Here is a 27,615-nt window from a genome sequence, read left to right as displayed (position 1 = left end):
TGTAACGAATTGTGAGGATTTCTGATATTTGTGGACATTCTGCTAACGTTCGAATCGCTAAACTGTTATAAAATGCTCCAGTATTCAGTATTGCAAACTGGTCTTTATTTAGATTTTGGGAGTAGCACTTCAAAATTATACTTCAGAACCAATAACAAGTTTAAATCAAAACTCATTAGTTATTACTCAGTTTGCGCTCCTTTTATAATGGCTGTTGCCTCGTCCGCGGGTTCAGACGTGTCACCTTCTAGAACTGTTGAATATCCTGCTTGGTAATTTAGTTATATGCGTTTGTATGTGTGAGTAAGAAAGAACTTCGGCTGCCGACTACATGTGTGTGTGTGTGAGATATCGCTTCACTTCGAGCTGCTGGTTATGTATGTGCATGTACTTCTCCTCGCCTTCCATGTGTGTGTGTAAATGATGATTGATGTGTTCATGTACACAAGTATGGCTTGCTTTAATGTTTTTGTGTTGTGATTATTTACTAACAGCATAGTGAGGCTAATATTCGCCACAGAATTAAGGAGCTCCAGTTGTTATTAAATTATAATTTTTGTTTATTGGGGAAAACTGAAAAAAAAAAAAACATTTACTGGCATATGCGATGGTACAATTTCGAAAACCATCACGTCATCATAGTCAGGCAATTTCCTAATGTTTTTTTTTTTTTTAATAGGATCGAGCCACGGTCAACTCTCTAAAAACAAAGTCGCCTAACAATTGGGCTACTTTCTTGTATTTGCTTTCTTTGTTAATTTCAGTTTTACCCCATTTCCACACTCTCGCACAATTCGAGACATTCTGTCTTCACGTTAATTTGTACAAGGTGTATTTTTGTTATTGATATTGCACCACGCTGCAGCCACAAGATCTTGCCAGAACACTTACATCGACTTCTAACTTAGAAGCACAACAACATCACTGAAAACAGCGCAAAACTGGTTATACTATTTTGGACTCGTCCGAATCGCACCATGCTTCACTTGAAGATATTTACTTCAATGTATGTAATTTGCGGGTTCCGTCATTAAACTAATTTCATTAGCAGCAGCTGTGACTTTCTCTGTTCCATCACTTAAATCCGGCAATAATCTCTGCTTACCCATAATCATCATCGTCATCATCACTGTCTCCAACAACAACAGCGCAATAGCAAGGGTGTCAGAAGAATAAAAGCAAAAACAAACACACACAAAAAACAATAATAGTCAACGCAGCCAACAACAACTATATTATGAATTACAATCCAACAACAGCAATATCAGTGTAAAAACGATAACAATGAAACAAATTCAACACAACTGCTGGCCTTTGTGTCCATTATACTTTTCAGTGACCAAGTGGGATATGATGAGCACACACTGCCTCTTGTTGTGTACCACAAATGCACAAGCGGTGTGTGGATGGACGGAGCGTAGGTAAAAGTACTTGTATAAGTATTTGAGTTTGAGTGTCTGGTCGTTTGAGATTTTATTGCCAGCAAATGCCAATGCACATCAAATCGGTCGTACAATTACAACAAAACAACAATGAAAATGACATTTTTAAAATGCCTTTACAACGACCAAATCGGCAACAATAAAGGAACGGTAGAGGCATCGCAGGCGTGAATTTAAAAGTAGGTAAATTGCATTTGATGGGATAAGGAGATGATGCGAAGCTGGAAGCAAAATAAAATGGCAATGAGCGTAGTTGAATCAAAACTGTATTAGGTTTGGTAAAAAATTGAAATTAAGGATTCAAGAACGTGAAGCGACAGCACCGCATGAACAGTCCTTTTTAAAAAAGCTGACAGCACTTATGTATGTAGTAGAGGTTTATGCCGATCACTTTATCGGCGGCGGCGGCGTAGGCATTCGCCGGTACTCTTACTTTAAAAAGCTTAATTTTTCTATTTAAAAAAATAATTTTTAGGAAAGGTATTTGTTTGTATGTATTTAATAAAATCAACGTTTTTGCCTCAAAATCTTGCAGATCGTTCAAAAATTTTCAGGAGTAGGTCCTTGCGGAGGGATTGTCCCCCGTTCACTTGCTCCAGAGAAGCTTCGAACTTAGCCCCAGTCTTTGGAATTGGTAATTCTTCGTCTGCTGAAAAGAAATACATAAAATAGTCACACTTTTGTCTGTATATGTCGTTCAAAGCGTAGTTTCACCTAGGGTTATCTCCTAATAATCATCGTGAACACTTCTTTATATCATTTGTGGCTCCTTGGCGGTCACGCCACGGCTGCTATTAATTGTCTATTAATACTCATGACTCTAGTGGCACAGGGCGTCCTCAGTTTTTTCGGCTCTTTTTAAGAGCTACAATTCCCGATGTGCGAACAGCAGCAATCCCAACCATCAGTCGCTACCACGCCTCCTGACCCTCATACCATATGCCAGCACAGAAGCCAAAGGACTGCAACTTCGAACTCATACCTTTCTCGACGTCACTTTTCTAGAAGCCCTAGGTGTAGCTCCGAAGACTTTCTAACGGATGTTTTTGTCGCGCTATGCTGCCGAGCTAGGGAGTGACTGTTCGGCCAAGGATGCCGCCCTCGAAATCATAAGAAGTCTAAGTGGATATCATTGCGTAACTCATGGATGAAAATCGTATAATCCTCGGCGCATCTACATTATTAAAATTTACAAGGACCCTGTATAAAATTTTCAAAATGTAGACAAAAGTTTGCAGACGTTTGTGTTCACATCATTGATTTTAATAGTCTTCGTTAAATCAAAACGATATTTTAGAATGAAATTCGACCGATTTTAAGTTGAAAGATGTTAACTGCTGTTTCTCGGTTTTTTGATATAAGAGCTGATTATGGATGACCGCGTAGCTTCAGTTTTCAGACTAATTCGACTGTCCACTACGTTAGGGTAGTAGCATATATTAGTTCGACTGTCTTGGGAAAGCTTTTACTTCACCAATTTGAGTGTTCTTGCGAAGGACAAATCCTCACCTGGTAAATATATGTGCCTACGTCTTCATATTTGTAAAAGGAGCCGTAACGTGTTGGTGATATTCAAACTTGGTTGATAGACTATAATCAATGTGATTCACACCAAGGGACTAGTTTTGGATAGGGCCGCCAACTTTAGGCAACATCAAACCGGGAGACTTGGGTGTTGAAGGATGAAGTGCGAAAATGAAAATTAACATTTCAGACGCTTTGTATAGTTTCGCAAATAAACAACAGATGTTCGAATGTAAGTCCAAGTGATTTTTCAAACCCTTCTCATACCTACATATATCCTCAACTTAAGTATGAGGTAAGAATCATTTCAAAGGGGTGTTTATGCCCCTAGAACCTACTAAAGGATTTTGCACCACTGATTTCGCTTATTCTTTCAGCCAATCGCAATATTTTTATTATTTTTTTTTTAATCGGCACCTTTTTTGAGTATTTTGCTTTTTTTTAACAACTTGAGGACAATTTGAAAACATGTTCGCCTTGGGTCATTTTATTTGAATTCATTGTTCATTATTAGTTTTTTGCAAAAAATATGCAAAGTGAGCATATAAATTTATTATATAACTATTCTTTTAGTGTTTTGTTTTAATAACTTGGTAAATTGGGCGATGCAAAGTCCGTGTTAAGCTGACATCGAAAACGCCTGTTTTTTAAATAACTTTTGAATAGTTATAAAGAGTTAAATTTCGTAATTAGTTTCTTATAACTGGAAGTGATGCGCATCCTTTGATATCACTTTCGACCATATCCGACCAATTCTCGACATGAACATAAAATGGCATAAACAGTCCCTAAACGAGAAAATATAGTAACGCGCCGGACGCCGCCGCCGCGCCGATATTTTTGACATTCGGCGGCGGCGTACGAAAAACTACTAAAATCGGCGACGGCGGCGTTTATAGGCGGCGTATATCTCTAGTATGTAGCTGTGTAATTGACTTAATTTTCGACCAAGCAAGAACTTCCACGCAAGAGAATTATGGCGTTAAAAGTTTTGTGGAGAAACAAAGTGGTACAATACATATTGTGACAAATCTTAGCAGTTTCGATACGTCACTATGGTGTTAGTAAATAAATGCACAACAACAGCAAAGAAAGTTGCTAATAATCAACTATGTGATACACAAACGAGAAATAAATAAGCAAGTATTCGAGACGGCTGTTCGAGTATGTTACCTACTAAAAATAAGCGAACGAAGCAACTGAGAGTATAAAAGCAGCGCAAGCTGCGAAATAATCAATCAGTTTGATTTTGAAAGTTATAACTGTAGTGGATCATATTTCCTTCTGATTTCTCCCAAAGCGATTGGGACATCTAACCTCGATTAATCGAGTGCTTCTCCCTCTTTTGCTAAATCATCGGCATTTCCGTTACATCCCATCACTTTTTGGCTGGAAATACAGCAAAGATGTATGGTCCGGCCTGAACGAAGTCTCTCCAATGTTTCTTTGCCTTCCATTCTTGATGACGTACTGTGTGAGATTATTGCCATGATCGCCGCCTGACTATGAATATATTAAGCACCCGCATTTAGACTCATTTTCTTATATGTATCTTGTTATTATTGCTAGAGAAAAATTACAAATTTGTACACGGTGGTGGTTACTCGGACATGTTCCATAATTTCACCTCTTCAAGAACTAGTTTTTCGAATGCCAAGCTTCGATATCGAATACCTGCATTCTAACTGGTATTTAAGTACATGTCTCAATCCCTTCAGCCATTTACAAGTCCCTCTGTCTAATAAGGTATTCTGCATGACTTGGGCTTATATATGCCAAAGTGTGTATAGAAGGATTAGCGATAAAATGGTAAAGGCTAGAGACAAATAAAAACAAGTAAGGAAGGTTAAGTTCGGGTGTAACCGAACATTACATACTCAGTTGAGAGCTATGGTGACAATATAAGGGAAAATAACCATGTAGGAAAATGAACCGAGGGAAACCCTGGAATGTGTTTGTATGACATGTGTATCAAATGAAAGGCATCAAAGAGTATTTTATGAGGGAGTGGGCCATAGTTCTATAGGTGGACGCCATTTAGGGATATAGCCATAAAGGTGGATCAGGGTTGACTCCAGAATGCGTTTGTACGATATGGGTATCAAATGAAAGGTATTAATGAGTATTTTAAAAGGGCGTGGACCTAAGTACTATAGATGGACGCCTTTTCAAGATATCGCCGTATAGATGGACCAGGGGTGACTCTAGAATGCGTTTGTACGATATGGGTATCAAATGAAAGGTGTTAATGAGCATTTTAAAAGGGAGTAATCCTTAGTTCCATAGGTGGACGCCGTTTCGAGATATCGCCATAAAGGTGGACCAGGGGTGACCCTAGAATTTGTTTGCACAATATGGGCACCAAACGAAAGGTGTTAATGAGTATTTTAAAAGGGAGTGGGCCTTCGTTCTATAGGTGTTCGCCTTTTCGAAATATCGCCATAAAGGTGGACCAGGGGTGACTCTAGAATGAGTTTGTACGATATGGGTATCAAATTAAAGGTATTAATGAGAGTTTTAAAAGGGAGTGGTGGTAGTTGTATATGTGAAGGCGTTTTCCAGATATCGACCAAAATATGGGCCAGGGTGACCCAGAACATCATCTGTTGGATACCGCTAATTTATTTATATATGTAATACCTGCCAAGATTTTAAGGGTTTTTTATTTCGCCCTGCAGAACTTTTTCATTTTCTTCTACTTAATATGGTAGGTGTCACAATCATTTTATAAAGTTTTTTCTAAAGTTATATTTCGCGTCAATAAAACAATCCAATTACCTTACCATATTTCATCCCTTTTTTCGTATTTGGTATAGAATTATGGTATTTTTTCATTTTTCGTAATTTTCGATATGGAAAAAGTGGGCGTGGTCATAGTCGGATTTCGTTAATTTTTCATACCAAGATAAAGTGAGTTCAGATAAGTACGTGAACTGAGTTTAGTAAAGATATATCGATTTTTGCTCAAGTTATCGTGTTAACGGCCATGCGGAAGGACAGACGGACGACTGTGTATAAAAACTGGGCGGGGCATCAACCGATTTCGCCCATTTTCACAGAAAACAGTTAACGCCATAAAATCTATGCCCCTACCAAATTTCAAAAGGATTGGTTAATTTTTGTTCGACTTATGGCGTTAAAAGTATCCTAGACAAATTAAATGAAAAAGGGCGGAGCCACGCACATTTTTAAATTTTCTTTTATTTTTGTATTTTGTTGCACCATATCATTACTGGAGTTGAATCTTGACATAATTTACTTATATACTGTAAAGATATTAAATTTTTTGTTAAAATTTTACTTTTAAAAAAAATTTTTTTTAAAAGTGGGCGTGGTCCTTCTCCGATTTTGCTAATTTTTAGTAAGCGTACATATAGTAATAAGAGTAACGTTCCTGCCAAATTTCATCATGATATCTTCAACGACTGCCAAATTACAGCTTGCAAAAATTTTAAATTACCTTCTTTTAAAAGTGGGCGGTGCCACGCCCATTGTCCAAAATTTTACTAATTTTCTATTTTGCGTCATAAGTTCAACTCATCTACCAAGTTTCGTCGCTTTATCGGTCTTTTGTAATGAATTATCGCACTTTTTCGGTTTTTCGAAATTTTCGATATCGAAAAAGTGGGCGTGGTTATAGTCCGATATCGTTCATTTTAAATAGCGATCTGAGATGAGTGCTCAGGAACCTACATACCAAATTTCATCAAGATACCTCAAAATTTACTCAAGTTATCGTGTTAACGGACTGACGGACGGACGGACGGACGGACGGACATGGCTCAATCAAATTTTTTTTCGATCCTGATTATTTTGATATATGGAAGTCTATATCTATCTCGATTCCTTTATATATGTACAACCAACCGTTATCCAATCAAACTTAATATACTCTGTGAGCTCTGCTCAACTGAGTATAAACACATGCGACGAGGCATTCAAACGGCATATCTCTTAATAAGTTGAAATGCAAAAATACTACAAGATAATAAAAACACAGATAAATAATGAAAGCAGATTCAATGAAGAAAACGACTTTGGGTGTTGACAGCTGACAATTTTTTTCACACGTCTGATGTACATACACACCAGCTAAAACACTAACACAGTCATCTGAAGGACCATTAACATATGAGGAAGTGGCAGGTTTTATAAGCATAAAAAGCAAAACTGTATGTGATAGAGACTGTAAGCAACAAACCGTTAAAATTACGATTACAGCAGGATACTGCTATGCCCATGGTAGAGGTAGACGTTGTTATTGTAATAGTGCGTTGTCGGCAGCACAGCAGGCAAACTACATATATGTATATGCGTAGAAGAGTCATGTTTATTTATTTTGCTGGAATTTCGAACTACTATCTAATAATACATTTTTCCAATGTTGTTGTTGTAGCAGTTCTTTTCCCCATCCAATAGGCGCAACCATAGTGATATGGATGTTACAGGCGTTGGTTCCACAATACAGTTAAAGAGATGGTTGGTGTCATGTGGGACACATTACATGCAGTACGTATGTTTTATATGTCGGGGTTTATTCTGGATAGGTAAGAGTTTAACCTTTTACAGTATCCAGATCGAGGTTGAACTAGAGTGACGGACGTTTCCCTAGGGATAGGACATTCCTCTTCTGGGAGTTCTGGGTATTTTTCTTTAAGAACTGGCTTAGAAATCAAACGCCTGTTTTTGGATATCACTGAGGACCTGCTTATGCTTTTTTGCTTCATACGGCTGTGTTCTCAGGTACCGTATTTCCTCATAATGCTTACGAAGATGATTTCTTAAGCCCCTGGGAGGTGTGGCCTCTCTAACCAGATGTCTGTTGGGATGCTAATTTCTAGGTATTCACCAGAAACTGTTTGTTCAGCATTTAATTTCTCTCCCTAATTGGGAGTACTCTCGCCTCATTGTGTAGATGATGTTCTGGGACATAAGAAGACAGACCTGTATTTTCTTCCAGTGAGTAACCTTTAGGCTTGGCGACTATATCGGGAACGCGTAGCTTATAATCGGCCGGCCAATTGTTTTGTAAGTGGTAATGAGCGTTTTTTTGTGTTTACCTCAGCTGCTGCCAGCAAGAGTTTTGAGGATTTTATTGCTGCTTTGGATTTTAGGTACAATTGCGGTTGCACGCTCAGCAAACGTGGCTGCCATCTGATATTCTTCTGTTCGCTGCTATACTTAATAATTCAATATGCAAATCCTATAAATTAGTATTAAGCTAAGGTACTGCAGTGCGTATACGTAATTTATTTTTTATTTGAATAATTTGTCTAAATTTACTAAAAGAATTGTTAGAAAGATTATTCCGTGCAGCGCTCTAACAAATCACATTTCGGACTTAATAAAAGTTTATTGACGTTCTTAACTTACACTCACATATACATATACACCATCAGTGGCGTATCTATGGGGAGCGGGATTGGGGGGAGGGACTCTCTCCAATAGTTATTTTCTGAGGAGGTTTTTTGAGTGTTTATTTCATATTTGACACATTGGTAACTACGTTCGCTAGTCCTTAAACATATTTTGCTTAGAAGTACAATGACAAAGTCAATAGTACCAGGATTCCATGGAAAATCGTTAATTTTGGCAGATTTTCGAATTGCTCCTCTTATTAGTTTTCAATGCAAATTTATTTCTAATGTATCACATTCAACGTACCAAGGAAGAACAAAATAAAACCAAGTATCAGCTTGAGAAAAAAGGGTTTTAAAAAATTGGTTTAGAAAAAAAAAAATTTCAAAACATAATTTTCAAATATTCCTTAACAACCCCTATATTTTTTCATATTAATTAGCTGAAAAAATAGATAGATTTATTCATTCATTTTCCTTACAAAATGAACAAGTATGTGTGTAACAAATAAGTGTATTAAGCTAAAGATAACATTATAATGCAAGAAAAAGTAAGGCAGAATGTTCATTTCTGAAAAAAGACTAGACAGAAACTTAATCGAATCACAATCTTATTTAATGAATAATAGTTAAGTTTCCCTTTTCATACAGGGCCTTTTGCTTCATTAAGCGAACATTTGTCAACAGCCCCGACAAAATATTTCGTTTTTACAAAAAATAGATAAAATGGAAAGCAGTCGTTTCCTTCTTAACTATAAATACAATCAAAATAAAATGCATACGCAACTACCCATAGATATTGCACCTAACCATATATGTGCCTATTTTCCAGAGAGTCACATTATCTTTTGCGAAAATAAAATTTTGAATTTTTTCGTGTTTTTCTATTTTTCGTAAATTATTAAAAATAATTTATTTTTAATTTTCATTGGTTACATTGACAAAATCGAAGCGCCGAGCAATTCCGACTAGACTTTTCACTCGATTAAGCATTTAATAAAGCAATAATGAGATAATTACGAATTTGTATTTTGTATGGAAGATTGAATTCAATTTGGGTTTTAATGTAGAAAACTCGACTAATTATTTCATTAAGCCTCTATGTGAAATTGGCATATGCCTGAACCCAGAATATTTGTGGAGTAAATTTCCATGTACAAACAATGCTTTAGATAACCACTGCATCCATCTTTCTATATAAGATATAAGGCGCGATATAACTCCACAGAGAATTAAGGCCGAGCTTCTCTTCCAATTTGCGTCGTGCAAGGACTGGCGCTAAATATTTTACGCCGACTGTTAATAACATTTAGCAGATGAATTTTGACTCAGAAACTCTTCATGGCAGATATTCACTCGAAATCACTGCCGAGAAGCGACCCCGCTTAGAAAAAGTTTTCTAACTGATTATTAAAAATGCATGAGCTTAAGACCGGCTTATAATATTTGAATATTCAATTATTATGTTTTTCTAAGAGAAACTGAAAAGAAAGAAAGAAACATTTACTGGCATATTGCGGTGGTACCATTTCGAAAACCGCCACGTATTCATCATTAGGCAATTTTAGTAATATTATCAAAGGTTTTACCGAGATTCGAACGGTGAACCACATGGTGGAACCGCAGTTGCCTTAACCACTATGCTATCCTGCTTGTATTTTTTTCTTTGCTTAATTCAATTACTAACTGAGAAAACTTGTTTCTAAATTTTTAAAGTTGTTTTGTCCGTACCTCCCGTCAAAGAGCGGGAGCAATATTATTATGTTCGCTGGGTGCTTCAAATCTGCCTCGGTTTAAGATGACGTAGATGACTTTCCTACATTATTTACATTAAGTAATAATAATAATAAAAGCTAGAAAATAATTAAGTAGGTCCTAGGTACTAGTCATCACACTACTCCTGATTTAGGTTTAGTTGGTTTTACTTATGACTATCAATAGAAATTTGACGCGTCCAATGATTTTATTTAATTGTCTGATCAACGCCCTAGATAGATGAGGAGTGTCATGACTAGTACCTAGGATTTACCTAATTATTTTCTATATTTTGGTATTATTATTAATTTAATGTAAGTATTATTTTCAATAAAACTTTTTAACCTAAATATTTTTTTATTATTTTATTTTCAAGTTGTTAGGCTTTATTTAATTGCCTATTATTTCTCATTCTATTCAGTTCTTTTAGTGACTCATTATTACAAGGACTCTTTTCTTACAATTTGTTACAATCTAAGTCCTCAATACATAATGCTTCCAAAGACTTTACTCGACTCTGCGAAACATATGTTTGTCCCTCCTCGAACTCCAAAATATTTTGATGTCACTTCTACCGGACTCTATGTAATATTTGTTCCAAATATGAGCTAAGTCGGACATCATAGGTCGTCGGTTTCTATTCATGTATGTATTATGTGTTCCAAATATGAGTCACATCGAACCACAATTAGGATTTTTTCAAATATTTCGATACATGCGCCACAGATCGGTATTTTTTTCTTATTATTGCATTGTCATCGGGTTCTGAACCATATTCTAAGTTTCAAGCTTGTAGCTTATCGGGAAGCTACTTAAATTTTAATTGCAAAATTCGTTCACAACGGCCGTGCGGCCGGCCGGCCTGTCAAGCCAAGCTAAATAAAACCGTTTAAAAACGTGTGATGATGACCCCTAGGACAAACAGGCTGACGTATAGACTGATGAATGGATGAGTGATGCTAACATAAACTTTTCTTCGATTGAGATTACTGATATTTTCCATTGACTTAAGTAGGATATTAAACAAAATCCCTAGGCGCTACCACCAATCAAGTCGATAGTGGCTTCCGAAAAAATGAGACTTTTTTCATGAAGTACCCCCTTTCTGCATCCATCCATGTACACCACTTTGCAAGATGTAACCTTTTCTATATGGCACGTTCAAAGAAGCGAAGAGAAATATTAGCATAATTTGTCGACAAGTTTCTGTAACACCTTTCACGTACCTACTACATTCACACATATACATACAAACATATTTACATTCATATATGTATTTCTAGCTACCCACTCATCAAACATTCTCGGAGCGCTTATAATTTAGGACTCCGATATGAGTACAACAATGTGTAAAACATGTGCCTGAGAAATATGATAGGAGTCTTTTATGACTCAAATTTTTTAAAATTATAAACAAAAGAAAATTATGAAAGCAGCTTCGGAAACTTTCATTTCAGACATTTCGTTTTAAACGAAAATTCAATTACAATGGACTTGACTCCAAACAGCGATGGAAAAGCTGATGACCAGATTTCCGGTTTCTTTTTTGTATTGGCATCGACGCTTTGTTTTTTTTTTGCCGGTCGGAGTTTCAGCAGCTTATCGATGTAAGTATTTTGGACATTTTGTGATTGAGACCTCCGCATTATTATCTGGCATGTCAGCCAATCACTGACATCGGTGTGCCCTATTTATGGTATGCCCTACTCATTCTAAGGTCCTCTTCTCAGGTATCCGATTTTCAAACAGGTTCAGGAACTATTCGCAGTTCTAATGTCAAATAAATTTCATTTATATGCAGTCTATTCAGACTCATGAGGAATATAAAAACAAGGCTCATATCGGGCAGCCACCGCAGGTAAATGCATTCATACCAGACTCATAAATGAGGTCAGCATGAGCATATACGATACGTACTGGGACTCTTTTCTCACTCCGAATGTTTACTGGGCACCGTGCTAGTAACGACAACTTCAAAAAGTGTAAAAAGTCGACAAGTACATCCAACTTAATATTTTAATGTCTTTATTTGCGCAACACGGTAAAAAGCGCCAAATGAAATGAAGTCGCATTAAAAAGTGTGCAACATAAAAAATGGCACTTTAAGTAGCACAGTAATTAATTTTGCATTTAATCCGACTACCGTTTGCACTCTCTGCAAATTTCCATGTCAATTATATGCCTTAAACTCTGTTTGATTCTCTCTCCACTTGCCAGGCTATTCATTTTGCATAACATCATTTTGAGCTCATTTCTTTGCTTCCACAGTCCCATGCATACAGTAGCTTCAATATGTATGTACCTACTTATCAGTTTGTGCAACTTCTCATACATATTTCATACATTTTTCAACATTAAAATGCATTGTTGAAGTTTTCTACAGCATTGTTTGAATATATATTTTGAACTTCCTTCCATCTTTTGCCGCTTTCTTGCGACATTGACTTGCTACTCGCTTCTTAAATAAATGCACTTAATGAGTTCCGAAGTATCAGCAACTGGCAAAATAAATTGCCTTATAAGTAGTTGCAGTGGTTGTTGTTATTGCAATGTTATGCTGCAGTGTATATGCTCTTCATAATTGTGATTTTATGCTGTAATTTTGCGGTCAATGAATTAATAATTATTAGTGTAGTCAAATAGCTGAGAGTTTCAAAAAATGGTTAACAAAATTGCTGTCGATTCCATTGTGCAATAGCATTTTTGTGGATGAAAGGGATTTTGAAGCCAACAATTTACATACTTAAGAGCTTTACGTATTTCAAAAGTAAATTTTTAAGGAATATCATTAAACATATTTTTCGTGGGCCAATAGGAGCAGGCAAGAAGCTTTCGCGCTGTTCGATGCATGGATTTTGTAATTTTATAGGAATATAATCGAGGAGTTGCATGCAAGAGGGGAATTTCGGTTTAAGATATTCGTGTTATCTTGCTGCAGTATATAGACTGACAGCCTTGGCTGGTGTGTAAACTTCGGTATTGATTTTTGTACACTCTCTTTCTGTGCTTACTTACTTATGTTTTTAGCGCTGCACCATTTGCACAGTTAAAGGCGTCCAATAAGACTCGCTCTGGGAATTAAAATCATTTTCCACCTGGGGTCGAATCGTAACATACGATCCGTGATCAAAAACCGTTTTTTAGATCGCAATAGCTCAGAAATGGTGTATCGGATTAATGAAATAGTTGCATAGAGACAACGCGTACTCACTAGATCCATAATATACTATTGTGGCGAATATTAGCATCACTGAATAATCACAACAACAAAAACATTAAAGCAAGTCACATACATACAAGCCAACGAAGAGGCATCTCACACACAAACATGTGTTCATTAGCCGATGTAGTTACTCACACATACACACGCAAATGGCTATGGCAGAGCCGTGGACTACAGATATACATGTATATAGCTGATAACCAAGCATGACATACAATTGTTCTCGAACACATTTTCGCGAAATCACTAGACCTTAAGAGAAATTGGTGAACGAGAAAAGCGAGAGTATAAAAGCAGCGCAAGCTGTGGAATCAGTAATGAGTTTTGATTTAAACACTCTATTGGTTGTGAAGTATAATTGTTAAGTACTACTCCCAAAGTAATATAAATAAAGCCCAGTTTCCAATATTGAATATTGGAGTGATTTATTCTACAGTTTAGTGATTCGAACGTTAGCAGAAGGTGCATAAATATCAGAAATCCCCAGAATTCGTTACACTATTATTTTTTTAAATTGTTCGATAGCCTAATTTTTTTCGCTTGAGTGAAATGAGTTTTTGATACGTGATCGTATGTTAAGATTCCATAGCTGGTGTTTCGAGTGGGACCGCTCTCTTCCTCTACTTCCAAAGAAGGAATACGATAAAAATATTATTTAGCTAGAGCATCGTCTTTCATTCGCATAACATGCCATAGACAGCGTAGCCGCTGCGTTTTAATTCGCTGGGCTATGTTGATGTCTGCATAAAGCTCGCACAGCTCATCATTTAATCTTCCGCGGTGTTCGCCGACGCGTAGAGGTCCGTAAATCTGTCGAAGAACTTTTCTCTCGAACACTCCCAGAGCTGTTTCATCTGATTTTGTCATGTTCTATTATTAATCAATTAATTCCCTCATGCGTTCTCTTTTAAGGTAGACCTGTAAGCGGCGTACTTTCTTCAGTTTCAACGCAGCACTCTTAATCGTAACAGTGGTTTTTTTGTAGTCACCGATAGCCAATTTTTTCCTCGAGGCGGTACGAATACCTTATCCGCACACTGCTCCTGCATTCCAACGGGTTGGCTTTTTCACCCAGAGAGCAGGTGTGACAAACACTTGCGAAATCATTGCCAGTGTACCTTTCCGGCGAGCGCATATTTTGGCTATAACGATATTGTGATCCGAGTCGATGTAATGTCCTCAAATCGTGCGTTCTTCACCAACATGGTTACATGTATTTAGATCAGTTGACAGCAATGTAGCTTGATGTATATATTTATGCTTAAGCCTGGCATTGGCTATGACTACGTTTCGAGCATCGGCAAAATCGATCAGTCTCAACCCATAGGCGGAGGTTTCGTTATGGAGGCTGAACTTTCCGACCGTGAGGCCAAAAATATCTCCTTTGACCACCTTGGCGTAAAAGTTTCCAAGCATGACATTTGTTTCATGGCGATGGCAGTGCTCGTATGACCGTGAAACGCTCTCATAGAATGTGGCCTTCAGCTCATCATCCTTTTGCACCGTCAGCGCATGGGAGATATTCAAAAACTTTGATTTTATGCGAATAGCGGCGAGATGTTCTTCCACAGGCTTTACCATCAGTACTTGGCGACAAAGTTGCCCTCCCACCACAAATCAAACACCATAACTGCGATTATTTTTTTATTTATTGCCTTTTTCCTTGCTTTGTCCATCGCATTTCTTGGATGGAGGTGATGTCGGCTTTTGCTTTCACTGCGACATCAACCAGTTGGGCATCGACACCAATCTCATTAAGGGAACAGACATTCCAAGAGCCTGCCCTCAAATCATACTCCTTCAGCCATTTGCACTGTTCGTCATCAGTAAACGGGTTTCTTCTCATACGAGGCCGCGTATTCATTTCAATTGGAATGTGGTTTTATTTGGCCCCGCTCACCGAGAATGAAAGTATTAATTGCACGTTTATATAACGAGCCGCTTGAGCCAAGACAGGCGCGCGCTTTCAGCCGCACCTTGTGGTGTTCAGAAGCTACTGCTCCAGCCCCGCAGATAGCCCCTAAACCGATAATGACAAAGTGGTCTAGCTAGGTTGTTGCATTTTCTCACTAGCCCACCGCTAAACGGGCACTCAGTGACTACTAAAAGAATACCTGACAGCAAGCGACCGGCAGTAGTGAGCTGTTTGAAGCACTTGAAAAGGGATCACTCTGGCCATACCCTAATGAATAGTGGTCAGAAGCTTTCCCCACTTGCGTGAACTTCTTCACACGGCCCCATACTCGATATAACTTTTTATTTGTATATATTTTGTAAAGATATTTAAAAATAGAAATTTATTACACGCGTTTCCTTATTTGTTATTTGCTGTTGTTGTTGTTGTAGCAATGCTAGCCCCACCTAATAGCCGCGACCGATCACAAATTGTCATCAATATCCTCTAACGGGAGTCCAAGGAAACTTGCCGTTTCAACAGGGGTGGACCATAAGGAAAGGGGTGTTAGAGGCGTTGGTCCCACATTACAATTGAAGAGATGGTTGGTGTCATGTGGGGACACATTGCAAGCGGGGCATACATTTTGTATGTCGGGGTTGATTCTGGATAGGTAAGAGTTTAACCTGTTACAGTATCCAGAACGAAGTTGAGCAAGAGTGACACGCGTTTTCCTGGGGAGTATGCTTTCCTTTCCCGCAAGTTTTGGATAATTTTCGTTAAGTACTGGATTCACCGGGCAATTCCCGGCATAAAGGTCCGACGCCTGTTTATGGAGTTCACCAAGGACCTGCTTGTGTTTTTTCACTTCATACGGCTGGGTTCTCAGGTGCCGTATTTCCTCAAAATGCTTACGGAGATGACTCCTTAAGCCCCTAGGCGGTGCTGGTTCATCAATCAGATGTCTGTTGGGATGCCCAGGTTTCTGGGTATTCAACAGGAACTGTTTGGTCAGCATCTCATTTCTCTCCCTGATGGGGAGTATTCTCGCCTCATTATGCAGATGGTGTTCTGGGGACATAAGAACACAGCCCGTGGCGATTTTGAGAGCAGTATTTTGGCAGGCCTGTAGTTTCTTCCAGTGGGTGATTTTTAGGCTTGGCGACCATATGGGTGACGCGTAGCACGTAATCGGCTGGCTAATTGCTTTGTATGTAGTCATGAGCGTTTCTTTATCTTTTCCCCAAGTACTGCCAGCGAGGGATTTGAGGATTTTGTTACGGCTCTGAATTCTCGGAACAATTGCGGCTGCATGCTCACCAAAATGTAGATCCTGATCAAACGTCACACCCAAGATTTTGGGGTGTCGGACAGTCGGTAGCGTAGTGCGATCGACGTGGATGTTCAAAATGGTCGACATTTGGGGCGTCCATGTTGTAAATAAGGTCGCGGAAGATTTAGTCGGTGATAATGCCAGGTTTCGCGAGGCGAAAAAACTGGAGAGATCAGAGAGGTAGCCGTTTATTTTATTGCATAGCGCATCGATCTTTGGGCCTGGGCCTGTGGCCATTATTGTGCAGTCATCGGCGTAGGAAACGATTGTGACTCCTTCCGGTGGTGAAGGTAGCTTAGATATGTAGAAATTAAACAAAAGTGGGGATAGGACACCACCCTGTTGCACCCGCTGTTTAATTCTCCTTGGTTTTGATGTTTCGTTTCTAAATTGCACCGATGCCTGCCGACCACCCAGATAATTTGCGGTCCACCTTTTAAGACATGGGGGAAGGGTAGACCCTTCCAGGTCCTGCAGTAACGAGCCATGTTTGACCGTATCAAAAGCTTTTGATAGGTCTAGCGCCAAGAGTGCTGTTCTATGGTGGGGGTATTGATTTAAACCGCAATTTATCTGGGTGCTAATGGCATTTAGCGCGGTGGTAGTGCTATGGAGTTTTCTGAAGCCATGCTGATGAGGGGCTAGCTGCAAATTTGCTTGGAAATAAGGGAGCAGAATGGCTTCAAGCGTCTTTGCCACTGGCGATAGGAGAGATATCGAACGATACGACTCACCTATGTTAGCTGGTTTCCCAGGGTTTAGTAGCGGGACCACCTTGGCCATTTTCCATTTCTCAGGTATGACAAAGGTGGAAAGAGACAGATTGAAGACATGTGCTAAATATTTGAACCCCTCTTTCCCTAGGTTTTTAAGCATCGGCATGGCTATGCCGTCTGGGCCCACTGCTTTGGATGGTTTAGCACGACCAATGGCGTCCTCAACCTCTTTAGCGGTGATGGTGATTGGTGACGCGCTGAATTTGTGTTTATGTGCGCGTCTATTGGCTCTCCGTCTATCTTTGTCGACCGTAGGATGCATTATATATTGTCGGCAGAAAGCGCTCGCGCATTTTTTCGCGTCCGACAGCACTTTGTCGCCAAAGGCGATGGAATCTTTGTCTTTGTGCTTAGTCGGATTCGATAGGGACTTTACGGTGGACCAAAGTTTACCCACACCGGTAGAGAGGTTACAACCTTTTAGGTGCTCCTCACATTTCGCCCGCTTGTGTTCATCTACAAGCAATCTGATACGTTGGTTTATATCCCTTATTTGGGGGTCGCCGGGGTCAAGCTGTCTTATAAGGTCACGTTCTCTCGCTAAGTTTGCGGCCTCCGCCGGGAAGTGGGGCCGGATTTCGGGAATTCTCCCGGCGGGAATGAAATGTGCCGAGGCGGATTTAATGACCTTACGGAAGGCACGCTCCCCTTGGCGGGCATCAGTCGGGATAGGGAAGGCAGCTAGGCGGCTGTCTGTAAAGGATTTATATTCTTCCCACTTTCCTTTTTTGAAGTTTATGAAAGTGCGTTTTTCAGTGACGATGAAGTCGGCGTTACGCTCAAGCGAAATAAGTATGGGCAGGTGGTCGGATGTCAATGTTACCATCGGCTGCCAGTTGACGCAGTTTACGAGTTCTGAACTCAAGATTGAGATATCTGGCGAGCTGTGACAGCTTCCTACCATACGTGTGGGGCGTCTCCGTTTATTGTGCAGAACGTCGTTTCTTCTATTTGATCCGCCAACATCTCACCCCTACTGTCCGCCCGCAAGTTTGAATGTCATAGATCATGATGGGCATTGAAATCGCCTACTCGTCACTGGGGCAACAGGTGGCAGGAGGGATGTAGATGTTGATGATTTCTAGGTTTGCATCGCCTGACCGGACAGATAGGCCTTGACGTTCTAAGACATTGTCCCTGCGGTCTATGCCAGGATCAAATATACAATATTGCACAGTGGTGTCCTGTGGACGTTATACCCAGAGCAGGTCTGCAATGCAGATCTTGCTGTGAGTTTAGCCTCTTGAATCGCAGCAATGCGGATGTTGTGCCGCTTCATGAAATCGACTATCTCCGTAATCTTCCCAGTTAGTCCATTACAGTTTAACTGCAGAATTCTGAAGTGCATAAGGGGAGACGTCGCCACTCTGGGGGTAAGTGACGGGTGACTACGCCTGGGTTGGGGAAGGCCAGGACGCAATTGCTGTTGTAGCCCTAGGACTGGGCGTCCTTGGGCAAGCATTGGGGTTATTTGCTCATGCAGTTGAATAAATTTGTTGAAACACTAAAGTAACTGTTTGTAAACCTGTATATCAAATTTCATAGAAAAACAATTACAACATCAGCTCAAAAATATTAAAATAAAATCACTTGTAATTTTAACAGAAACGCCTGCAGCTCCTAGGATATTGTCAGTTCCACATATAAAAATAGTTAAAAACAAGTAAAAGTGTCTAAGTTCGGGTGATATAAAGCTCTTTTTTGCAAAGATATAACTTATTTTATTCGTCCACGACCCTTTAAAAATCTTTTATATAAAAGAGGGCGTGGTCCTTAACCTATTTCGTTAATTTTTCTTCAAAGCATTCCTTATAGTAAATGCACCATCTCTACCGAATTTTGTTACGATAGGTTTAACGATTTTTGATTTATGATTAATAATATTTGTAAAATAGATGATCACAAGTGGGCGGTGCCACGTCCATTTTTAAAAATTTGTTAAAATTTTTATCAAGAGTCTCAATATCAGTCCACATGTCAAATTTCAACATTCTAGGTGTATTATTTACTAAATAATCAGGTTTTTTGTGTTTTCCAAAATGTTATCATCCGATTTCGCTCGTTTTCAATGCCAATCTATTCTGGGTCCAGATAAGCTCGTGTACCAAATTTGGTGAAGATATCTCAATATTTACTCAAGTTATCGTGTTAACGGTCGGACGGACACGGCTCAATCAAATTTTTTTTCGATACTGATAATTTTGATATATGGAAGTCTATATATATCTCGATTCCTTTATACCTGTACAACCAACCGTTATCCAATCAAAGTTAATATACTCTGTGTGAAAAGCTGCTGAGTATAATAGACAAAATTGTTGTTGCTGAAGTAAAGAAAATTCACTCAAATATCAAAAAAGGCATTAAAATATATGCAATTAAGTTGTAACCAAAAACGCTCCAACTCTTAATAAATTGTTGTTGTGCTGGGATATAGCAACTCTATAAAAGTATGGTTTATTTTAACATATACATATGCATGTATGTATATGTGTGTGTGTATTCACTTGCACCCACAATTGGCCACATAAAATTTCCATATGCCAATAATGTGGGTGAACAGTAAATGGAGCAAATGTGACCAAAAATATATACTTTATATGTATGCATATATATATGTATGTGTATACGTATGTATTGACGTATTCCCAGTCGCCCTTTTTGCGCATATCACACCAAACAGCTGTCTGTCGAACAACGCTAGAGACAAACAATCATATATACATATGGGGGTGCCGACAAAGTTTTGCATTGTAAGTAAACAATTTTAAGATATCTTTCAAAATGTTAAAAACAAAGTGAATTGCCAAAGTGTGATTAAATTTGAGAGTCCTCTCTTAAGGAACAAGGCTAAATATTGGAAACAAAATTTTTGTATTTTACAATCTTTTACAGAATATATGAAAAAGTGTGATTTTTCTTAAATTTTGCAACTTTGTAAGCATATTTGAGATGAGTTAATGGGTACTGAGGAGATGGCCCTCGGCAGTAGGAAAATATATAAAGAAACGCAACACAATTCAAACCCCTAAACCTTCTCTTAAATTTTAAGTTATATATTAATGAGGGAGAAGCCGTATGTAGAGTTCTACGTAAGTATGGAGAGCTTTCGATCGCCATACATCAGGGAATGGCCCGCGTTATTCTTTTCCATGCGGTTCAATTATGTCACTTCTTCCGGTTCCTTGCGGCCAATTATCCTCTGGATAGCCACTAAACATCCGTTTGTTGGTGAATTTATATGAGAATGCGACAACCTAGCTAGACCACTTCGTCATAATCGCTTTAAAGGCTAGCTGGGGGACTTCGTCAGCAGCGTCTGATCACCATAAGGTGCGACTGAAAGCGCACGTCTGTCTTGGATTAAGCGGCTTGCTATATAAACGTCCAAGTAATACTTTCATCCTCGCGGAGCGGACTGCGCGCTGGGCTTGGGAGTCGCCACATAAAACAACACTCCAATGAAAACGAATACAAGCCCTCATATAAGAAGACAATCTCTTACTGATGACGAATAATGCAAATGTTTATAGCGCTGTGATTTGGGGCATGCATCTGGAATGTCCGATGATGGGATTGGTGCAGACGCCAGGTTAGTTGATGTCCCCTCAAACTAGAGCCCGACATCACCGCATCACAAGGAAGGAAACAAGTGAAAAATTGTGACATTTAGTGAAGCGGCCATGCAAACAAATGCAGTTTCGACGTCGTATTTGTGTTGGGAGAGAGACTTTGTCGCCATGGACGTTCCAGTCTTTTGAGGAACGTCTCGCCGATATCTGAACAAAAGCAAACTGTTTATATCATTCATCTACACTCATGCACCGGAAAAGGAGAAAGGCGCTTTCTATACACGCTTAGATTACATATACGAGCGTTGCCCCCCCCCCTCTCCCTTTATATTAAAATCGTGCTTGGTGGCTTTATCGCCAGGTTGGGCAAAAAAGTTATTTTGGTCCCACGGTTGGGAAGTGCAGCCTATAGAATGGCACCTCTGCTAATGAGCTGAGGCTTATTGACTTCGCCGGTGCTCGAAACATCGTAATATATTGCACGAGGTACATAAAAATATACAACAAGCTACATGGCTGTACCCCAATGTAGATACACGCAATCAGATTGACCGCGCAATGATAGACGATAGACGCAATCGCATAAAACTACCAATGATTTTGCAGGAGCATAGGAGCATATCTATAAAGCACTTCGTACCGCTGCCGAGGATAAATGGGTTATCGGTGACGACGGAAAAGGAGCTAGTACTGCGACAGATGTAAGTCCGTGGCCAAATCCTGTAAGAATGAAAACGGTAAGTACTTAGATTATGTAGGGAGAGAGAGTACTTATATTATGAAGGGAACACTTCTCTTCTCTTCTAAATGGTGATGCAATTAATGTTCCCTACTCGACTATGAAGAAGTGGGAATAGCGGTAACCAGATTAAAAAACCAAGGCCACGGCTGCTAATGGATTGCTATGCAAAATATGGTCGGACGAGTGTATGCCCATCTATTAGAATCAAAGTACTCTTTGCCTAGTCCACAAGAAGGGGGATCCCGAAAACTGCACCAACCATCATGAAATTATCCTTCTTAGTATTGCTGTCAAACATATCGTGGAAAAGATTGATGCACACTATGAATCGTATGATTGGACTTTATAAGTGCAGCTTCAAACCTGGTAAATCGACCACATTTTCACACACACCAGCTCTTAGATTACCCTCCAGCATGAACAAGTGCTGCCTATATGCCGCTGTGTATGAATTTGATTTCCCCACAAAACCTATATGGATTTACAAAGGAAAATCACTTATCGTAACCGTCCTACTATATGGTGTTGAAGCATGGACACTGACAACATCTGATCTTATCTGAGACTGTTCGAGAGCCAAAAAAGAGGGAAATAAGGACAGGCTGTTAACATTGGTTTCACCATTGGTCAGTATAACCGAAGGCATATTGAAAATCATTAAGCTTCAGGCTAAACTCTGAGGAAGCAATTACTTGGTCCAATTTCATCTTCCACAAAGTAGTGTGATTACGACTTGTTTGTTTTTAAAGCTTTCAACTACTCATTGTAAGGTTCTACTATTTTACTTAAACAAAATTGTGTCCAAAATGGTCAATGATATCTAAAAGAAATTAACTCAAATAACAGCAATCAATTTTATTAACAGAGAAGCGTACATGGCAGACACTGTCCTTCCCGAAAATTGGTTTGGCTAGATTTGAGTGATTCGCTCTTAACCCATCACGGTCTACGCCATACTCGTCTACAGTTTCTATAATTTCCTCTTCTCAATTCTGTCCTTTTCTTATTCCTTTTATCTCCCTTCATTATACTTCTCCCTCCAACTGTCAAAACCATTCCCACCCACACCTTCACCTTAATTCTTCATAATAGAATCTATATACCAAATATTGGATACTTCCTTCAAATATTTACGTTAGTATAGAGAATTTAAATTAATTCCTTATTCTTGTCCCTCTCTTGCTCCCTAATCTTTATTCCTTTCTCAGTCGACTTCTACCTCCCATGTCAACTCCCACTTTCACTCCAACTCTCACTTTGTTTATAGTGTTACGAATGTTGGCGGCACTAAGGGGTACTGCCATATCTAGGCCGATGCTAAGCAGTGACGTGAATTCACATCAATAATTCAATCATTATGTCTACACATACGCGTGCACGCGGCGGAGAAGCAAAGCACAAGCACATGCAGATATCTTATCTGAAATGCTCCTAAAGGTATGCAATTGTAATTGTGGAAGTTTCGCTCACACGTACAAGCGCATGCGGTATGAGAGAAGCTATAAAAATTATACATCTGTAGTTGTAGCTGAGAAATTTATAACTAACTAGTAAGCTCTGGAATTAGAAAAGCCTAGAAATATGTAACGAGGAGGTCGGGCAGTATAAAAGGGCGACAACAGTGGAGGCGAGAGATCAGTTTCATTTAAGCTATCAGTCAGTTTGGTTGTTACGCAAGCTAGATGCAAAGTATAAGTACTTTAATAAAGGCCATTTTTGGATTATTCAATACTGGGGTTATTTATTCAACAGTTTAGTGATTCGAACTTAGCAGAAGGTTGCAAGTAAGAGGATTTGCAAGTAAATTCATTACAATTGGTGTCAGAAGTGGGATTGTTGAATAAATTCCGAAGACTTCGAATACAACTTGGACATGCCAAAGTTAAGTGAATTGAAGATCCAGCAACTGAAGAGGGAGTTGGAGAGCCGTAATTTGAATACAACCGGCATTAAACTAGAACTTCAAGAACGACTACGACAGGCAATGGAATTAGAAGGAATTGACACGGAAGAGTATGAATTTCATCTTGAAGGCGAGGAAACAACAAAAATGGAAGAAACATCGCAGACAGTTACGAGCACAGACTTGAACATGATTTTGGCTGCAATATCTGCTCAAACATCGACAGTAACATCAATGTCGTCGCAAATGTCGACACAGATTACATCCAAACTGGAAAATCAACTGGAAGAACAGAAGACATATATGCCATCCCAACTGGAATCGCAGGAGACACGCATATCATCCAAGATAGAAGAAAAAGAGGAGCGCTTATCATTGCAGGTGACACAAATGTCTTCGCAGTTAGAAGAACAGGAAGCAAGGGTAACATCAAAGCTGGAAGCGCAGGATGCAAAAATCGCTCAATTTCAGGCAGAAGTCGATGATTTGAAAGGTCGTATGGAGCAGTTACAACTAAATCGCCCAGCTGTTTCAGCACACCATCCTCTGACGGTTCTGTTCCTTTCCAGGTCTTCAAGCTACAGTTTGAGAAGACCGCAGCAGTGAACAACTGGAATTGCGGAAAATAAAGTTGCTGCACTGTTCGTGACATTGAAGTGGCCAGCAGCCGAAATCCTACAGACGATTCCCGAAGGAGAGCGGAAAAACTATGAAGCATTGATGGATGCTGTAGAACGGCGTTATGGAAGCGAGCATAGAAAACAGATATTCCAAATTGAGTTGCAAAACCGCTACCAAAAAGCAAATGAGACATTGCAGGAGTTTGCTTCAGATATTGAAAGATTGGCTCATCTTGCAAATGCGGACGCACCCGTGGAATACACTGAAAGGGTAAAAATCCAGAGTTTCATAAATGGCATACGAGATGTGGAAACGAAGCGGGCTACATATGCGTATCCGAAACTAACATTTGCTGAGACGGTATCACATGCTCTGATTTAGGAAACAGCGTCGCTTATGTGTAAGCCAGTTTTCAAAGCACGCCGTGTGGAAGTAGAAAGGCCAGAGTGTGTAGACGCAATATTGGAGGCGCTGAAAGGATCGAAAAAGTGGAGTGAAAGAGTTATAAAATGCTTCAAATGCGGGAAGCCCGGTCACATTGCACGTCATTTCGATCTTGGTCCTGGTAGTTCCAACTTGGGTGGCCGTAAACGCAAAGTTGGAGGAGATGAGCAAGAGCATGCCAGATGTTAAAATCGAGAGCTCCAGCTATTGAATGTCCTGTGATATCTATGTCGCAAATTGGAGGAAATCAAGCAGTCTTACCATCAGAGGGAATGTGAATGGCAACGAGCAAGTACTGACTGTAGATACGGGTGCATCTCATTCCTTGATTCGATCAGATTTAGTCAACAGGAGAGTAAAACCGTTACCTGGAGCAAGGTTGCGTTCGGTCACAGGAGAGTATAACCAAGTCCAGGGAGAAGTGATATGTGAAGTCCTAATTGGGAAGGTCATGGTTCTACACAAATTTGTTGTGGCGGAGATCGCTGATGAAGTCATATTGGGAGTGGACTTCTTAGTTGACCATGACATCAGGATCGATATTCCAAGAAAGATTATGCGTTATGAAAACCAGGATGTGCCACTTAACTTCAGTTTGGAAGAAGGGTTCAGCAGTAATCGAGTGTTGGTGAAAGAGATCCGACAAAAGCCGCAAAAGTGAAAGGTGGCAGATCGGGCAAGGGTTGATGGAAAGAATGGGCCAAACAAATCAAAACCGAAAGTACCTGTGAGAGAAACACTGGCGTTGAAAAGCCCTAACGGACGTACTGAAACGAGGGAAAGAATTTCGCAGAAAGAATTCAAGGGTGGTTTCAAGCCAGGTCACACTACTCTTGTGAAGCGTCGGAACGATACTGATTAAGCAAAGCAAATCCGTCCAGCGCAAGTTCTACGAAGTAGTTTGGCCAAACAACACAGTGTGAAGGAACGAACCAGGGTATTGAGTAGTACGATGAAACACAGGTACGATGAGAACAATTATTCGAGAGGTTTCTTGGCGGGAGATTTGGTACTGTTATACAACCCTCACCAGCGGAAAGGTGTTCCATCCAAATTTCGGTGCAGTTGGGAAGGCCCGTACAAAGTTGTGAAGAAGATCAGTGACACCATCTACCACATACAAACAATTGAGAAACCACGAAGTAGAAGGGTGGTTCATTTGGAGATGCTAGCAGCGTTTAGATCGAGAGATTTGTCTGATCGGGATGATCAGACTTAAGTGGAGGGCAGTGTTACGAATGTTGGCGGCACTAAGGAGTACTGCCATCTCTAGGCCGATGCTAAGCAGTGGCGTGAATTCACATCAATAATTCAATAATTATGTCTACACATACGCGTGCACGCGGCGGAGAAGCAACGCACAAGCACATGCAGATATCTTATCTGAAATGCTCCTAAAGGTATGCAATTGTGATTGTGGAAGTTTCGCTCACACATACAAGCGCATGCGGTATGAGTGAAGCTATAAAAATTACACATCTGTAGTTGTAGCTGAGAAATTTATAACTAACTAGTAAGTTCTGGAATTAGAAAAGCCTAGAAATATGCAACGAGGAGGTCGGACACTATAAAAGGGCGACAACAGTGGAGGCGTGAGATCAGTTTCATTTAAGCTATAAGTCAGTTTGGGTGTTAAGCAATCTAGTTGCAAAGTATAAGTGCTTTAATAAAGGCCATTTTTCCATTATTCAATACTGGAGTTATTTATTCAACAGTTTAGTGATTCGAACTTAGCAGAAGGTTGCAAATAAGATGATTTGCAAGTAAATTCGTTACAATACGATCAAATATTTAAAATGGCGTTCAGGCTTAACTCACTAGAATCAAGATAAAATTCATAAATCAGTATACAATGCACAATAGTCCCCCACAATATATGCCTGGATAAGTGATATAAAGTCAACAGCCATAACGTCAATTAACCATATGACCACTTCAAACGACTGTAAGGCTATAAGGTCAATAGAACTCATGACTATACGAAATAGTCTCAGCGCAGTGTATATATCTCTTATCGCGAAAGGTTCGTCAAAAGTTTTCAAAATAAATTGACCATAAGGTCAATTGAGCATAAAAAGATACCCCAAATTTATTTTGTATTTGTTCTACTAGTCAATCAAATGAACATTTGTTAGCACCCCCGGAAACACATACACATAATCAAAGCCAATCTGAAACACAATTAATTGTGAATGCCTCAGTCAATGTTGCTGCCCTGCGGTTTTCGGCCACTATTAATATTTGTGTTATATTTGTTGTCATTATTGTTGTTGATTTCCTTATAATTGTTGTTGTTGTCATCGCTAGTACGCTGTTGGCACTTTTGAAGGCGCTGATGTGTATTTCTCTTCAATGCCGCAATTGTTATGGTTTTTACTTTCGAAAATGTTTTTGTTTTTGAGTGTTGTAATTTTTTTCTCTTTTTTTTTTTTTGGTCCACAGTTGCATTTGGCAATTACAACAATTTACCCTAGCCACACTCTTTTACACTAACTTTAAAGCCCTCAATTGAGTGGCACTGATTCTGTGTGAAGCGGCAATAGCATTGAGAGCGGAAACGGATGTGGCATTTCAATTGTATTTTGAATTCAGGATTGAATTATTCAATATGCGGCAATACCGTCACGGCATATTGTAGCAGTGGCGTAGTTGTTTGTGCTTGTATGTGTGCGCTAGTATCTAGTGGATTTAATATACTACAATGACAGCGAAAATGTGAGGCGAACAACAGGACTGCAGCGTGTTGCATTGCTGGGTGGTTAGAATTGGCTGGCAATATACATAAATTCGAGAAGGCATCAGACATATGTAACGTTGAATGTGGCCGTAATACGCAAATTAATGAACTTTTTGTTCCTTATTTTATATTATTAACCTGAAAGGACCCATATTTTATTGCATAGATATCCGTGGTCTCATGCAATAACCGCTTAAGTTGACTTAAGAAGAATTTGAGTTATGAGTGGTATATTGTTCACGAATTAAAGCTACACATTTGTGTCCAACCAGTATCCATCTAGGTAAAATAA

The sequence above is a fragment of the Eurosta solidaginis genome, chromosome 3 (genome assembly GCF_040869045.1).
Source record: "Eurosta solidaginis isolate ZX-2024a chromosome 3, ASM4086904v1, whole genome shotgun sequence".
Classification (NCBI taxonomy): domain Eukaryota; kingdom Metazoa; phylum Arthropoda; class Insecta; order Diptera; family Tephritidae; genus Eurosta; species Eurosta solidaginis.
Note: the sequence above shows the minus strand (reverse complement) of the source record.